The sequence below is a fragment of the Austrofundulus limnaeus genome, unplaced genomic scaffold (assembly GCF_001266775.1).
Source record: "Austrofundulus limnaeus strain Quisiro unplaced genomic scaffold, Austrofundulus_limnaeus-1.0 Scaffold58, whole genome shotgun sequence".
Lineage (NCBI taxonomy): Eukaryota > Metazoa > Chordata > Actinopteri > Cyprinodontiformes > Rivulidae > Austrofundulus > Austrofundulus limnaeus.
In genome coordinates, this window is record NW_013952460.1 from 450,646 (window position 1) to 467,755 (window position 17,110).

Genomic DNA, 17,110 nt, shown 5'->3' on the forward strand with positions numbered 1-17,110 from the left:
GTTTCAGCTCACTAAAAGCTCCTAAACCTTGAAATCCAGCAACAATTTCCAGCTTGTGTCCAGTCGGAGGAAATGGGAAGAATAACGTGACTATCATCAATGAGTTTCCAATTACTGAGACACTTTAAACACAAATCTTTATTATTCTGTCAGTGTTAAAGTTCTATTAATTTCTTCATGTCACAATGTCAGTGATCATTTGCAAAACAAATTTGGGGAATGTAATTATGTGCCATCAGTTTGGTGTACCTTGTCGCAGCTCCTGTCAACTGATCTGCCACTAAAATTTAATAACATATAGACTTTTGAGTCTTCATTTGTTAACTTTTTATGCAAGTAAAACAAAAGAGGTATCAAAGAATGACTTCAAGTTTTACCCTTGATTTTTCAAATGCTTTTAAATTATAAATGTGACCCTTCATCTGTCACCTTTCCGTTGGAAATCATCAGAAAAGTTTCCCCAGCATTCAGTAAGGGTAGTAAATGTAAATTCAACTAAAAGAAGCATAACCAAGATTAATACACATCAGGTGTACTTGTACACAAATGTTATGGACATTTAATTATCCTAATTAAATATTCTTTTTTTGCAACAAACATCAAAAAATCTGTACTAAAGTCAAATAAGAGATGTAAAATCAATCCTTAAAGATTAAACTTCTGTAAAAATCATTATTTTAACTGATTTAATTAATTTATTGATTGTTTTACCTTAAATAGATTATGTATTTATTTAGGAAATTTGATGTATTTAGTTTCACTTCCTATTTTGTTTAATGATGTCACCATCTACACTGTAAAAAATGAAATGTTGGATTTACTTAACCATGTTATGTTACCTGGTTCCACTTAACTGAGTTGAGTAAATTCAAAGCAATATACCAGTTTTTTAGCCAAAGAACATGAGCGTGTTGCTTTGAATTTACTCAACTCAGTGGAACCAGGTAACATAACATGGTTAAATAAATCCAACATTTCATTTTTATAGTGTATATTGAGTTTTCTTTGTTTGATGCTGGAATTTAGATGTTTTTTCTCTCATGTTTGTTCGCTTTTTTTCTGCGTGACAATCATTCAACATGTGCATAAAAAGCTGCAACAACAATTGGCCGAATTATGTTTGTGTCTAAAATGCTTTGTTGTGGGATGATGCAATAAAAGGCAAACATCTCCAGCTGCAAACAAATTTATTACTGGGTTTTGCATATTTTTAAGATGTAAAAAAACAGACGCTGCTCCTGGATTCACTCCCTGATAACATTTTAGTGCTTAGAGTGAACTGTGACTACGCAGCTTATTCTCTTCTTGAACGCCGCGCTCTCTGTGCATGCTGGGTAATTTGTTTCTCCTGGGGGATTTGTCACATCCAAACCAAAAGAAGTTATTTCTACTGACAGTTACAGAAAAGAAAGACAGAATGGTTTGGTGTAGAGGGAGCAGCTCGGTTTAATGCTGGATATTTCTACGTTTGATAAATTAGAGCTCATATTGGACGTAGTGTGTCGTATTAAAAAAAAAGTACAGCTCAGCTTCAGGTGATGTTTACTTTCCAGTCCAGATAAGCAGACTGGGGGTAAGGAGCTGTTTAACATGATGTGTCACCGGTCTTCACACACAGGTGGTCTCAGGTAATTGACTCTAAATGTGGGAGGGCAGATTTTGTTCTTTTGGCTTCACGTGTTCTGGTGTGACACGCTCCTGTCCGGAGCTCGGTCACGACTTCTGGCAGCAGTTGAGGGTGCAGGGGAATGAATAATACATCAGCTCGGTGCGTTTGCAGTTAATGACAGCGGTCGCAAACATTTCTGCGTTTTCACCACAACGAACACCTCCGCTCCTCCTTCAGCCGATCTGAGAGGAGGTGAGGAGAGAGGTTCAATGGCAGATGAAGAGAAACACAACGGAGTGAGAAATAAGCTTAAAATGTCATCTTTCCACGCCAACATTATCACTGTTAAATCTGTGTGCAATTTCAGGATGGAGGACAAATACTACAAGACTGTTCATTTGTTTTATAAAACAAACGCTACAGTTTTTTTGCAAGTGTATTAGTTCACTTTGTCTTTACCAAAGAATCAGTTTTGCACATGAATAATGTTAGCTTGTTGTGTATTAATGTGCGCAGCTATAAGGCACATCTGTAATGAGATCTCTTTCTCCCATAGCGAGCTTCTTGGATTGGGAAGCTACTACGATCAGTGATCAGCCTTCAGGGTATGTCCATGCATTAAAGGACAGATTCAAGGAAAAAGGCCTGATCTGAGTGATTTCAACTTTTTCCTTAATGTGGAAAACCTACAGTCACTGCAAGGTTTGACATGATACCAATAACTCCAGTGAGTTAGAAGCCCAGACAGACACCAGAAACACACGTTTTCCAAGCCTTCTAACAATAAAATGCTGTTTTCAAATGAAAAGCTGTTCAATCAGAGGTCAGCGTCATACATTTGCAAGTTAGAAAGTTTCTTAAAAGAAAACATCTAAAACAACCTAAAAATGCAAATTTCAAAGTTCTTTATTATTGAAGCCCAAACAGAATATCCATTAACACTAAAAACATGTGCATTATAGAGAGAATGAAAATCAAAAACACCATTTGTCACTCGGAGCATAATTTGGGTTCAGTTGTTTTGTTAGTTATGATTTATGCTTTACTAACAGAAGTAAGTTGCACACCTGCACATTCTCAAATGTTAATACAGTTAGCTGAACACCAACGCTCATTTTAAAGTGGAAAAACTGGCTGTTATGAAAACATATTCTTATTTTATTTGTACAAAGTCCGCAATTTATGCCAAAATTAATTATTAGTTACATTAATTTACTTATTATAGTTGCATCCTGTAGTACTGGAGGTTTGTTTTGTGAATTATTTGATTTTCTGCTGCACTGTTTAATATTCAGCTTTATTGTTTAACAGATTTTATGTTGTTTGTAGTGAAACCAGCCGGATGCACTCACATATAGCAGCCCTGTAGCATCAGTATTTGTTTTCTGCTGCAGAWGCATAAAAAAACTATAGTCGGCTCACATCATGTTGTGCAAGAACTTTTAAATATTTTATTAATATTTCTATTCAGTTGTATACAAATAAAAACCAACTGATTATATTTCAACAAACAAGCTTACAAACCAGTCTAAAAATGTCAGAATTCATCTTAATTAGTAGACCTTGATGCAACCAGGGCTACACAAGTAGTACACATTAATACAGATTCAAATATATATTAGTGTGAGTGATAAGAAATGTGCCAGCACCTCTTTATTCTCTTTCCTTTACCTTTATTTCACCTTCTGTCAAACACAAAACAAGCCTTTGTTTGCTGCTATATTTGATGAAAAGGAGCAAGTTGTTGCTATGCAACTAATAAATACATCTGAGGTGTACTTCTCTCGAGTTTCCTTCCACCCCTCAGTAATCTGTGCACTGAGAGTGGTGCAAACTGCACTTTCCTGATGCTGCCAGCTTTGCCCTCTKTGTAAACAGGGGTCCCTGGTGAATATGCAGCACACTGTGGAGCCAGGATAAAATAGTTCTTCTTTTCCTCTCAGGTCTTACTGCTGARCTGCACGGTGCGACGACAAGAACGACAACCACGACTCACTGAGGTGGAAACAAACAACAACTATTTTGTCCATCACCTTCACAACACTTTGCTTTTCTACTTTTCATTAAAACCCATCACATTAACTCCTTTTTCATCTGCACTCTACTCCCATCAACATTTTAGCTCAAAATCACAGTTTTTGGGGCGCAAGAGACACTTGGACAAAATCTTTCCAGTCTTGTTCATCTAAAACATGAAAACTACATTTCAAGTGTAGGCAGGTGATCTATACACTACAGAAATAACACAAGAGGAGGAACATCACTTTGCAGCACAGGTTTCGCAGGACAATAAAGATGGACCAAAACAGAGAGGACTGGACTCATGGGTATCATGACATCAATGAGCCGTGAGAACACATGCAGGATTTCCAGACAGTATTATTAACACACCGGTGAAAAACACTTAACTCATGCCTACTCAATTATGCTAATGAATACATATACAAATGACCRGGGTTGGTTATTAGCTCTCTCAATTAGGCGACATGAATGAAGGGCCTTTGGATAGAGGGGGTGATGGGTAGTTTCCTGTCCGCCGATGAGAACAAAAGGAGAGACTGGTGAATGTTTTGTTGTTGTAGTTTTTAAAATATACTTTTTTTAAAACATCTTTGTTCTTTACAAAGAGAAACCTGCCATCTTTGGTACCTACTTTACTAAAAATTCAGCTGGAGCATGAAGGAAATGTAATATTTCCATTAAAATTTCCCACTGTTTGAGGTTGCCGTCCTAATGCACTTCTTTTTGCCCACTGTGGTCTAATGGCAGCTGAGTGGTCCTTCCACCGACATCAGCATTAGGAAAAATTGCAGAGCCAAACACCACAAAAATAAAAACCGTGGTGACATTTTGGTTTCGGCTATTAAACATGGAGAGCCTAAGACCTCGCAGGAAGCAATTTGCTATAAAAAGGAAATGGACAAAACACTAAAAAACACACATAAAAACCAACAACAGCAGCAGCTCAGTCTTTTAATTTCTCTCTTACGTGTTTTATATTGCATTACATATTGAACCTCGGCTAAATGTTGATGATCAACCTTACGCAAACAAAGCAAGTGTGAAACATGTTAGAAAACAAGAAATGGGAGAACAACTGTGATCCTATTACTGCAACCAAGTGAAAATAATACTATACATTGAAGTGTTAATAAAATCCACCAGAAACCACAGCAACATTACAAATACACTAACTGCAGGGTGTCAACAAAAGATGGGCTGGAGCAGGAAAAGAATCAGGCAGTAAAAAAAAAAAACGAAAAGACGTAAAAGACTCCTTGACAGTAGGTAAACTAGAATTTAATGCTCCACTGGTTTATATACAGTGAGGCAAAGAAGCCAATTTGTAAGCTTCACAGTGATGGCAGCAGCTGTAATTACTCAGCCAGTTTATCTGTTAAAGCTCAAAACAGCATTCTGCATATTTGCAGGTCAGAATTTATGGAGTTTTTGCCCCTAAAAGATACTTCCTTATGTAACCAAAAGTCATTCCCTAACATTATGTAACCCAATCATCACATGAATAGCTTTTGAAATAAAACATCTTGAATAAATATAGATGTATTTTTGGCAGTCTTCCGTACAGTTTGATTTGCAGAGCAGCTGCACGTGGAGCTGTCCAGAGAGGGAGGGTGCTGAAATCCAGCCCTCTGCCTGTTCTCTGCTGAACGGGAGCGCTGCTCGTGCTCGGCTCAGCCCGCGCTAAAAAAAAAAAGCTCTTCCCACAGAGATGAAATGAGAATCCTGACAGTTGGGTGGAGCAGGTTTGGACCTCATCTCAGCCGGGACTGTTGGAAAGAGCCAAACAAGCTCGAGTCTCAGCGGGCGGGCAGCTCCACGCCCTGTTCGCTATCTGAGCTGTCACATGTGTCACAGTGTCAGCCGTGAATGGATGTGTGTGGGTGGCTGACAAGTGGAAAACGTAGAGCTAGATCAAATTTTACTTTTTGAAAAACCTTAAATCCCTTTCAAGGAATTGCCTAATTTTCTCTCATTCGTTCAACACGTGTAAGTGGGTTTCATCACCGTACTGATTGGTGCCTGTGTTTCAAGTTGGAAACACTGTCATCGTGCATCCAGTGGGATGTTGTGTGAAAGGAACGGCTGATCCACACTCATCTGGCGCCAACCGCACTCCATCCTGTCGTTCCCTGGAGTAGAAAGGCCAGCCAATCAGAGAGAACGAGGCAATGAGTCACAGAGCGAGCGGACGGCGTCCAGTGGACTGAGAGGAGCTGTCTGCCGCTCTGGGCACGAGAGCTCTAACATCCATGGATGGAGTGATTCGCTCAGAACCCCATCATCCACACACGCACGTCAACAACCATTGACTTAGTACATGTGTTTGTGTGTCCGTATTTTTTCACTGTTTCATCTCCAATCTCATGAGGTTTCTAAGATTAATCTCCAATGTGGCCTCCTTCTTTTAAGTCACCCAATCTGCACCTCAAGGTGACGTGAAGGTCGGCATGTTGCCCACATACACTTCAGGCTCAACTGTTCACTGTACAGTATCCATTCAGAGAGAGCAGCTGTGAAATGAAAACACTGAACGAGACCTTGAGACACTCATTAACTATTAATGTGGGGGGGTGGGGGGTCTTGCAGCTGGATCCCACCACACACACACACACACAAGCAGATGTTAGGAAACACAACAATGTGTTAAATATCAAAAAAGCAATAAACAATTTTTTATAAAGAAGAGCAGATATTTCTGGTCCACTGTTGGACATTTAAACCCCTTTTAAAAAGCCACTAAATCATTTTGAATAACAATCGTAGGGCCTTGCAGTGGGAGAGAAAAGGATTCAAATCGGAGCTGAAATCAAAGTGTTTCGTGTTGGTTTGTTCCAGAGAAAGAAACCTCGAATCAGCCAGCCTGTCTACTGTACCTCAGGATAGAAAAGATGAGTTCATTTTAGCTGAATATAAAATAATAAGGCTCAAATAAGAAGGGAGGAGATAAGGAGTGAGGGGGGAATGATAAACAGCAGAGAAGGCTGCAGTGATTCCTTTACACTGTATTAATTAACACATTTTTAAAAAGCACTGGAAGCAACAATCCATACTGGATACAGCTGCTAAATATGTCACATGTTGTCTGTTCCATGGCTCAGTTACCATCTCCACTGACTGTTCTGTTGCCAGCCCAACCCTTACTGACACTAACACCATGAGGCAGAGCCACACGCAGCCTGATCACTCTTAAAATACAGATCTAAATCAGTTTCATTCCTTTTAAATTGTTTAAAACTGATAAGAAGCAGAAAAAAAGATTGTAAAAAGTCCAGCTGTAGCACAACAAGAACTAGTTTCTTCAAAACGGATTTTATATTCTAAACAGATTTAACTTCCCTACTCAGTAATGAATAATTATTAATAGGAAATCCTTTGATGAGCCTTTTCTTTGTTTCCTTCCCAAATACAACCCAATTCTTTTACCGTACGGTGTCCTGTGAGCCATCATGGCTCACACACGCAAAAATAATCTCCATTACAAGCAGCATGCGCTCTTTTCAAAGCAGCAACACAAACAAAAGCTCTGCTGCTGCCTGACTGTACAGCCACGCTATCATGTCCTCACTGGGATCCTGCAACGATAGATTGTTAAACTCTTACCTGGCAGCTCTCTCTTTCCTGGGTCCTCTTCAAAATCCCAGGAAGGGCTTCAGACAAGTTCTGCTTTTGCTGAGAAGGCTTGATGTTGCACTTTGAAAAAGAAGAAGAAGAAGAAAAAAAACTAAGAACAAACATCAGTGGCTTTTTTAAAAAAAATCCCCTTTTTCTTCACACAACGGCTTCGAGAAGCACTCACGCTCACACACTCCAACACCCAGTCAGCAGCTCTGTTCCTTCCCTCTCTTACTGTCCGTGACACTCGCCTCCTCTCTTCCCGCCCACCTACTCCAGCCCCCTCCCCAGCTTCATTCCTCCCTTACCTCTCTCACGCTTGCTCCTCGTCTGTCAGACAAAACGCACACATCCTCTCAGTCTCTCAGCTCACTATTTTCTGACATTTCCCCCCCACACACACCCACTTACACGTTGGGCTCAGTGAAAACAAATATCAGTCAGTGGCACTATTAAATGTGCGTTTCCATACACCATTTACAAACTTATTCTTGGTTTATGGAGCATTTCTGTGGAAATCACACAAAATAAAACAAAGCCCCTTGTGAAAGCCTAATAACAGACAGGATGATTAATAGATAATGCTAATGAGGCATTCCTACTGTACATGATTACTGTTTCAAAGTCATAAAACTCTTTCACGCTTCTGTTTCCTGATTTTCCTCTCTCCGTGTCTCGCTCCATTTGTTCCCGTCTCTCTTCATGTCCTGCTAAGTGATGCCGCTCACGTCCCGTTCTGCAGACATCTAGTCAAGGGCATTCCCAGAGTAAGTGTATGCTAATGCTCTGCCTCGAGGAGCTGCCTAGCATCCTCTAGACACTCAGCCTGACCAGACGTGGCACTCTGCTATCCCAGGGAGGGGGCAGCAAGTGCAAAGACAAAAAAAAGGGACCACCAGCGACAAAGCTGCCAAAGTGTAGCGTCTCCGCTCGAAAGCAAAGTCAACATCGTCAGATCAGACAAAGGTGTGAACAAATAATCTACCTTTAGTCACGTCTTACATGATGAAAGGACAAATCCTGTCTTAAATTTCATGGGCAGTGACCATAATGTAAACAACTGAACTCAGACATGATCACCATCCTGATCAGCCCTGGATTGATCAGAAATGTGGAGTTCCATTTGTGCCAAAAATGTGTTCGTCTTCACGTCATGTTGACATAACTGATTTAAACACAGACAGGACAGATGAGAGGCAAACAGGGCGTCCTCCTCGTTAATGATTACCATATGAGCCTGGACTCTGCACAACTCGCTCCTCTGTACATAAGCTACAGTTCAATGCTGCTGTGTGTGTTGGGGGGGGAGCAGGGGGATTGATTACTCGCTGAGAATGATGTGGTCGCTGCAGATCTGTGGCTCAGCAGTCTTATGGGTTGACCCTAATGAGGAGAGGAAAAGCATCCTCTCTGAGGGGGAGAGAAAGATCTGTCTCAACACATCCCAGCTCCTCGCTAACACAGCTAAGGTCAACACGAAGCTCAAATAAGCATCTTATCTGACAATAAAAAAACTGAAATGTCTATATTATAGGATGCAATAATTGGTGTGAAAAACAGGGTTAAATAAGTCTAAAGGTGTCGACTTTGTCACTCTGAAATCCAACAGTTCAACATGTAAATGTGTGTTTTTAAAACCACCACCTAAAAAAATAAAAAGCTGATTATTTATGCTTGTTTGCAGATTAAATTTCTTGTTGCAAAGGGTTATTTTTTACTACTGTTTACTACTGTGGATGCCTTGATTGATAATTGGATTTTGCTCTAACTGATTTACAAAAAAAATAAATGCAGCAAAGCTCATGTTCAAAGTCTGTCATTGAAGTAAATTACTAATTTCACATCTGACAGCTAAGAATATTACATAAACATAACCTCAGCTGTCTTCAAAATGAATGGAAATGTTATTTCTTTGTGGTTTCAGTGAACTGATGAAATTTTGAAGAGAGAAAATGTAGAATAATCAGACAATTATTCCCCTAACATAAAATAGAGTCAAATTTAGAAAATTGTTTTAAGCTTTAAATATTTTATTATGGCATTTTCAGCAAAGCAGTGCAAGTCTTGCACACCTAATTATTTTTATTGACCTTTATTTTACCAGGCAAGACATTAGGAATAACTTATTTACAATGTCAGCCAGGGTACCAGAGCCACCCATAGGAAACCAGGTAAGGGAGAAAAAATAACCTCAATAATCATGAGTTTATTGAGTTAGAGCAGAAAAATATCCCACATATCATTCATTCAAGTGTTTTAGTCTTATTTCAGTTTAAAGGCAGATTCTGTTGAACAGATCTTTAGGGGAAAAAAAGAGTTCAGTGTTTGACAACGAGCAGAAAACCCAAGACTGTAGTGGTTGTTTCATACGTAAATAAAACCACATCACAGCTGTGCTGTGAGAGAATCCTCAGGGAATAATGCTCTAATAAAATCAGGACCTTAATAATGCTGTGATGGGCCTCATTTGTTCATTTGTTTGGGGGCTGCAGAAAATTACAATAACAGATACAGAATGTGTTTTTACAAAGTGTAAAACTGTATAAAATGAACTTTTTGTAAACTATGTCCTTTACTGGTGCCAAAGATCTTATCAATATAAAAACTAACAATCCAAATGTGTTTCTGCAGAATGACTAATGAGCACACATCAGCTTCTGAAAAGAAACAGACAGGAAATCTGAGCGCAAAAAGGCTAAATGTGAATTTCTTTCAAACCAGAAACCTGTCACCAATCAACTCGCTTTGAACAAGAGAGGAATTGTGGGGGGAAATGGAGAGATAAACAATTTAAAAGGGGAATGTAAAGGGTGAAATGGCATTTAGAAAAGAGACAGAAGAATAAAGGAAGGTGGGTGAACAAAAAGGAGTWTTTTTCAAAATGTCAGGAGCATTTCGATGGTCACCTTTGGGCACTGGAAATTACTGGTTTTGCTCCTCTATCAAAAGAGAAGATGTACGAGTCAGAAGAAGACTTTTACAAACTTTTAGTGACCAACTTGTTCTTTTAATTTTTTTATGTCATGTTGATATAAGTTATAAAAACATAGCTAGAAGCTAAAACTCACATTTTGTTTGGACCTTTTCAATCAGCATTTAGTACTGATTAAAGTCCATCATTGATCCAGCTAGTTTTCTTGTAATCTAACCCCACTTTTACTTGTTTAAACCATCTATTCAGCAAACATCAAATCACCCTGAAAACCTGTAGCTAATCAGACAAACAGGATTTAATTAAAAAACAAGTTTATAAGCCAAGAGAGGGCTTGGGGGCCCAGTAAGGACGGAATCTACTTTCCAGGGGCCTCATTTATAAAGGATTGCGTGGAAACCTACTAAAAGTGAACGTACAGCCAAAAGGCGGAAGTGGCACATGCCAAAAAAAAATTCAGATTTATAAAACCGTGAGTACACACGTTTCTGAGCATCTTTCCTTTATAAATCACAGCTGCACGTCAGAGTTTGCGCACAAGGTCCCGCCTCAGGTTCTGCACGCACACACACACACACACACACACACACGCACCCACGCACCCCCCCCCACCCCCGCGCACGTGACAAACACAGACTTTAAACATGAAGTTTTATAACATCCACACTGGCGAGGTGGATGCGCCCTGCGCATGTATCTAAAGCGTGACTTTTGCTGTCCTGCTGTTCTTGTCAGGGAGGGGTCTGTGGGTCAGGGAGGGGTCTGTGGGGCAGGGTCGTCTGAGGAGGAAGCAGATGAAGGGAGTTGCGCATGGGAACTTTTATTTAAGATTTAAGTTCTTTTATTTCAAAGGTCCTCATGGCTCAGCAGCAGAAGCATAAATATTACTTTTAAGAAAGCTGATGATAAAGTTGAATAAAAATCTAAGTCTTATGAAGGTAAATTAAATATCTGACAGTGATCATTTCACAGTGTGGCTCTAATTCCTCACTTCACCATCTGTGTCACAGTTTCACGTCTCCAAAATGAGCGTACGCATGGGTCAGAGCTGGCGTGAGGCACCGCTCATTTTCACGTTAAGTTTGGATTTTATAAATCACAACCTTGGCGTGAAAAGTGGAGTACACAAGTTTCTGGGCTAAAATTGTGCGTATGCCAGTTTTATAAATCCGACCCCAGAGTCGTGCATCACCCTCTCTGTCACACCTTCAGAATTCCACATGGGGGGAGACAGTTTATAACCCCATGTTAGCTCAGCACGTGCAAAAAAAGATTAACTTAAAGTCACACAGAAAGGTTTATCATACACTTCTCCCTCCTTCATCCTCTCCAAGGCCACTTCACCTCCAGTTCAAGTCTCTCATCTGTCTGAACTGCTGGACCCCAGGATTTACAACTACCTCCCCTGCAGGACCGGCCCACCTGTGAGGACTCATGGTCATCAGTCTAGCCAATACTGGTGTGCTCCTGTTAAAATGGCTCACAGCTACTACACACATTTAACCTAATTTCTGTAAAATACYTCTGAARTGAAGACATTTTTGTTTTGGTTATGGTTGTGTTGGCCGTCTTGACATAAGTTTCTGAAAGTTTCATTAAAATCTGTTCAGTAGTTCAAGTGATACTTTAACGGTACAAACTGACCAACACACACAGACATGCTAAATATCACTGCTTTTTGCATCAAGCAATAAAAACATTTCTCTATAACAATCATGCTGCTGAACACTCTTTAAACACGAGTTAAAATAGGAAATAAATCTCCCTTTGCAGACCTACAGTATTTATCAATTAAACTTAGGAAATAAAACACTGAACTTCAATGAAAAGTTAATTTTTGCTTGTCCAAATACTTTAACCTCCTACCTTCCACTTATTCTTTTTACCAATCTATCCATTCACACAACTATTTTATTATCATCATTAAAACTAAATGTTTTTCCTCATTGTCTGGTTTGCTTCTTTTGCTAAAGACTTCCATACCACTCTGACATGCACATAAACATCATCATACAATATGTGACAGAGATATAAATAGTATTGGTTTTAAGTAGAATAAAATCTGAATAAGGGGTATTGGGGTACTATGCACTGATTTGGTTAGTGATTAGTGCACTTATTAGTTTCCTTTTGATTTTATGAAGCTAAAGATTTGAAATGATTAACTAGAAAAAAGGATTATAGTTTACCTTGGAGTAAACGTTCTGAAATTTAAACCTGTGATTGAAATGTGAAGCTGTACAGAGTCCATGTTCAAATGAAGCCTGGATCACTGAGTAACATGTGATAATACACAACTTAGTTTGCCATCAGATGAGCATTAATTACAGTATATTAACATGCACAACATATTGAATAAAACCTGAAAGACCCTGAAGTACAACTAATTCTTACAGCTCTGACAGGACGAGGACTGTCACTGGAGTGGAAGTGTGATGTACCCGTCTACCAAGCTGTCTTTCATATGCCTACAGTCCAACAAACTGCAGCGAGGACAAAATGTTCATCAGAATCAGAAACTTTTAGGACATCAATCTTTATTAGTGAGAGAAGACAGAGTCTGACTTTGGAGGCAGCAGAAGAGGCTGTTTCCTTTTGATTAGTTAAAGTAGACATGTCATGCTTTTAAATTCTTTTTTCACATTTAAATCCTTTAGTTGGAGTCTTTATAAAGTGAAACTGCAACACTTTGGTCTGAATTCCTTCTTAATGTAACTCCACAAGACCCTCTTTCATCCCTTTTCTAAGGTGTCTCAGATTAACTCATTTTGGGGCTGTGTCTTTAAATCCAATTAAGGTGCTTCACACCCCGCCCCCCTCACCAGAGGAAAATGAAACAAAATTGTAGTTGGATAGTTCCGACCTCATCTACACAGCACCAAGAGAGACTAAATTAAACTTTTCTGCACTCCTAGAGACTCTAAGTACACAACAACAGACATTAACTTAAAAAGGGGGATTTGCTACTCAAGTGGTGCATTCAAAGCAAGAGGAGCAGGAGAACAGAGTCAAGCATCTGATTATTGTAAATGTTCCATAAACTACACAGTTTTTTTTAGTTAAACTGAGAATTTAGACTTTGTAGTTGCTTTTGTGTTTAAAAAAATGTACTTTGAGAATCTTTGCTGTGCAGCCATATCATTTCCTCATTAGTGACGCCTGCTGTTTGAGAAAAGAACTGCAGCTTGTCCAACATAACCAAATCAATGTATGCTGACATCAAAACTCACTCGTGCAGTTTTGATGTACATGGATGCGAAGGTAATACTGTATGTAYATTTTACAATGGTTTTAGCTTCACTTCAATAATTGTTTTGCCCTTTAACCCACAATATTCTGTGCTTATTTTCTCTAAAAACAGAAAAATGCACTTCCAAATGGTAAAAAGCAGCTTTAATTACAGCCGATGCTGTCATTTTATATGTTTCTCTTGTTTCTCTCCCCCCCCCCCCCCCCCCCCACACACACACACACAGACACACAGACACACGGGCAGGAAGCTGCTATGAATCACTTACAGCTTTATCTGTAGATAAGTAGCTGTTCAAATATGGAGCTATTCAGAGAACTCTTCTTAGTACCTGCAGGTGCTGCTTTTCAACACCACCACCCGGCTTCTCTCATTCACATGCACGTGGCGTGTACAGTACACAAACCCACGCCCACACACACACGCAAACAGCACACAAAGTTACACTCGGAACACCTGCTAGGGTCAGTGATACCCTCCAATAGCTCTGATGTCTCGCAGATGTTTGGCTGCCATCCAGGATTACAAGAGGAGCAGAGGGAGCCCCTCAGAGACGCTTGTTTTCTGAAATTTATTTTTATTTATTTATATATATATTTATTTTTAGCTGCTTACAAGTTCAGTGCCTGTGACTAACCCGTTTTAGACAACCAGTTAAAAATGACAATTATATTATTAACTTTTGACTGAGATATTCAACACCACGTCTTTCTAAGAACTTAAAAACACTTATGCGTTTAGTTGAGGTTTTGAAAGTTGTTTAATTATAAGCTTTTTAAATTCATTAATCTTGGTTTTCATATCAAGGATTGCTGTTTTACTTCCAAGATTGTCCAAACGTATAAATTTTAGTTACTGAAAATCAGTCTGAAATTCATAAAAACTAAGGATTTTTAGAATTTGCATCATAAATGACACATTTTCTATGTAAAAAGTAACTACAACATATAATTAAACTACACAAACAAGCTGAATTTCTTTTAGAAACCATGTTATGTTCATGTAAATGAACTCTAAGTCAATGTTTTTGAACTTCAAACTATAAAAGCTAATACTGTCTCCACTTTGCCAGAGGTTAATTTCTTCYTTTCTTTTTATTTTTATATTTTTTTAGCTCAGACCATTACATATTTATTGGCAATCAAAACTTAAGTACTGTCATGTGATCCTTTAATTTCCTTTTCTTCGTGTGTTTGCGTTACTTTCACTGTATTAGTTAGTTCCCCTCTGCGCACTCATCAGCCTTGATTACATTAATCTAATGCTGCTGTTTTCATTGGAAAATCATTAATAATCATCTATAGAAGGTTTTAAGAAGTCCTGAAAAGGGCTTTAGAGGGAAAGATTTAATGGGAAACAGGACAAAAAATAAATTGATGCGAAACAAATAGATGAATTTTCTATCATAATTTAAGGTGTTTGTATTRTGAGCAAGATTTCATTGTGCTTTATATAAACATAAACCCAGTAGATCATATTTTAATAGATCCYTCTTTTAGTGAAATATCTCATTAAGATGCTCAGCAGACCTAATCTCCTAGCTCCAGTAACCAGGCGCTGCAGCGCACCAAGGTCACATCCGATCCACACCAGCACTGATAATTGTGACCTCCTTATGGAGACATGAGAAGCCCCTCTGACCTCAGAGTCCCATTGATTGACGCACACCAGCAGGAGAAAACAACGTGAAAGGAATTCACCGGGACTGATGACTGTAGAGAGTTGGACTGGACTGATATCTGAGGCAGACAGAGACACAGTGTCTCTGTTTGGGACGGACTTTAAGAGTCAGCGTTGTCTGGTCGAGTGTCCGGGTCGAGCCTGAAAGGGGACGCTGGAGGAGGATTAGCGTGGATTTAGAGAGTAGTAATTACCCTTGGCCATGGAAGGTTTGCTAATTAAATTACCTTAGCAACCCCGTTAATGCCCAGACACACACAGCCTCCAAGGTCAGCAAGTTTCAAAATAAGCAAAAATTTGTTTTGCACCGGCATCAGAAAAACAGATCATCTTCAATCAGTCAGGACAATGATAAAACCTTCACAACTATCTGAGATTGTTAATAGCAGGTCATTTAGCTGTTTACAAATCATCATACTGTACACAGCAATATAACGCTTTCCATTATATTTATATATTTTTGTTTTTATTTTAACAAGATCGTCACCACTTTCACAGAAAATCAAAGACGTTACAATAACTCCAGGATTTGCATTAGTTGCTTCCTAGCTGTTGTCTTCAAAATTATTAAGTAAGGAAAGTTTWTAGATATAAAATCACAAAGCATTTCACAATAAATGCACGATGTGCTTAAAAAAAACTAAACAAAACAAAAAAATGGGGGTAGAATACATATACCAAACAACTGTTGTGAATATTATTACTTCAAATTAGCCTGAGTCATCATAAATTCTCAGGCTATATTGCCCACCTCTGCTTTGAACACTGATCCTYTTCTAACAGCAGTAAAGTCAATGATCACGAAGTTCTGCACAGATTTTATTTTCCTAAGTTTCATGCCATTTTCATGACTTGTATCATCCATATAAACACATTTTGCAGTAAGTAAGCATGCTCATGGTGACTGTACTTCCTGTCTTTCACATGACAATGCACACAACACATTAAAATTTACTCAGCAGCAGCTTGAGGAAACAGACAAAGACRGCAAACCCCCACAGATCTCAGCAGTTGTCTAGATCACTCTCTGTGGAGTGGGTGCTGCTTGGACCAGCTACGAAACTGAGAGCATCCGGATCAGAATATTAATGTAATTTTTTTAAGTCTTCTTTACCTGAAATTGCCTATGGTTTCATGTAAAGTAGTYGAATCGAGTGGCAGTTAAGAGAGAGATGAGGTGAAGTTGACTCAGATTTTGGAGACAAAAGATCTACAGGAAGAGAAAGGAGATAAGTGGGAGTAGCAGCAGCCACTCGAGTCACGATCCACCACTGAGCAGCACTTTTTATTTTGCTTCAACCACCATATACACCAAAAACAAATCTCATGCAATATTTTTACCTAATATGCACCTTTGAATTCAACACAAAAAGAAGCCCTTATTTTCGAATAAGTTATTTATTTCCCAGTGTGCTCAAACCCTTAAACTGCTAATTTATGACTTTTGTAGATCCATAGCAGCGATACTCTACAAGCTGTACTAGCATTTGTGCTTGAACACATYAAAGCAATGTAGACACTTGGCCAAATCACAAACTAAAGCTAAATTCATCAAAAGAATAAGCATATAGGTCCTGCTTTCCTCCAACACACTGACGTTTGTAACCCACAAACTCACTGTGACAGCTAGCAGCTTGAAACTTTATGATGAATCTCAGCTTATTCTCATCAAAACACCCACCACTGTATCGACGGTCCTCACATCTGTCGACCAAAATAATGATCCAACCGCACTGTCAACTAAAGACAGTAGATCAAAGTGCTTCAATTTATTCAGTGACCCAGAAAATAAAAACGCTTTTACATCAATCTGTAAAATAACCCGTGTGACAAGCTTTGTACTAAATTATATGAGGCACATTTAGATCATTTTGCTTGCAACAGATTACATCAAAACAAAAAGATAGTCAGAAAATCGCATTTGAGATTTTCTCATAAAAATAATAAGATCTGCCCTAAAAAGCTGTTATGTTCACAAATGTTAGACTTATATACTATATATATA

At 38.8% G+C, this 17,110-nt stretch overlaps 1 protein-coding gene across 5 annotated transcripts in view; it reads right to left on the bottom strand.

Annotated features, from left to right (window-relative positions):
* The window catches only part of syt1a (synaptotagmin Ia), a 175,463-nt gene that overhangs the window by 93,311 nt on the left and 65,042 nt on the right, over positions 1 to 17,110 (bottom strand). For 3 of the 5 annotated variants that reach the window (XM_014009437.1, XM_014009441.1, XM_014009440.1), the window contains exon 3: positions 7,232 to 7,321. The gene's annotated coding sequence lies outside the window, so the exon portion shown is untranslated. Of the gene's footprint in view, positions 1 to 7,231; positions 7,458 to 17,110 lie in introns of those variants that run through there. The other 2 variants (XM_014009439.1, XM_014009438.1) reach the window with 2 other exon arrangements.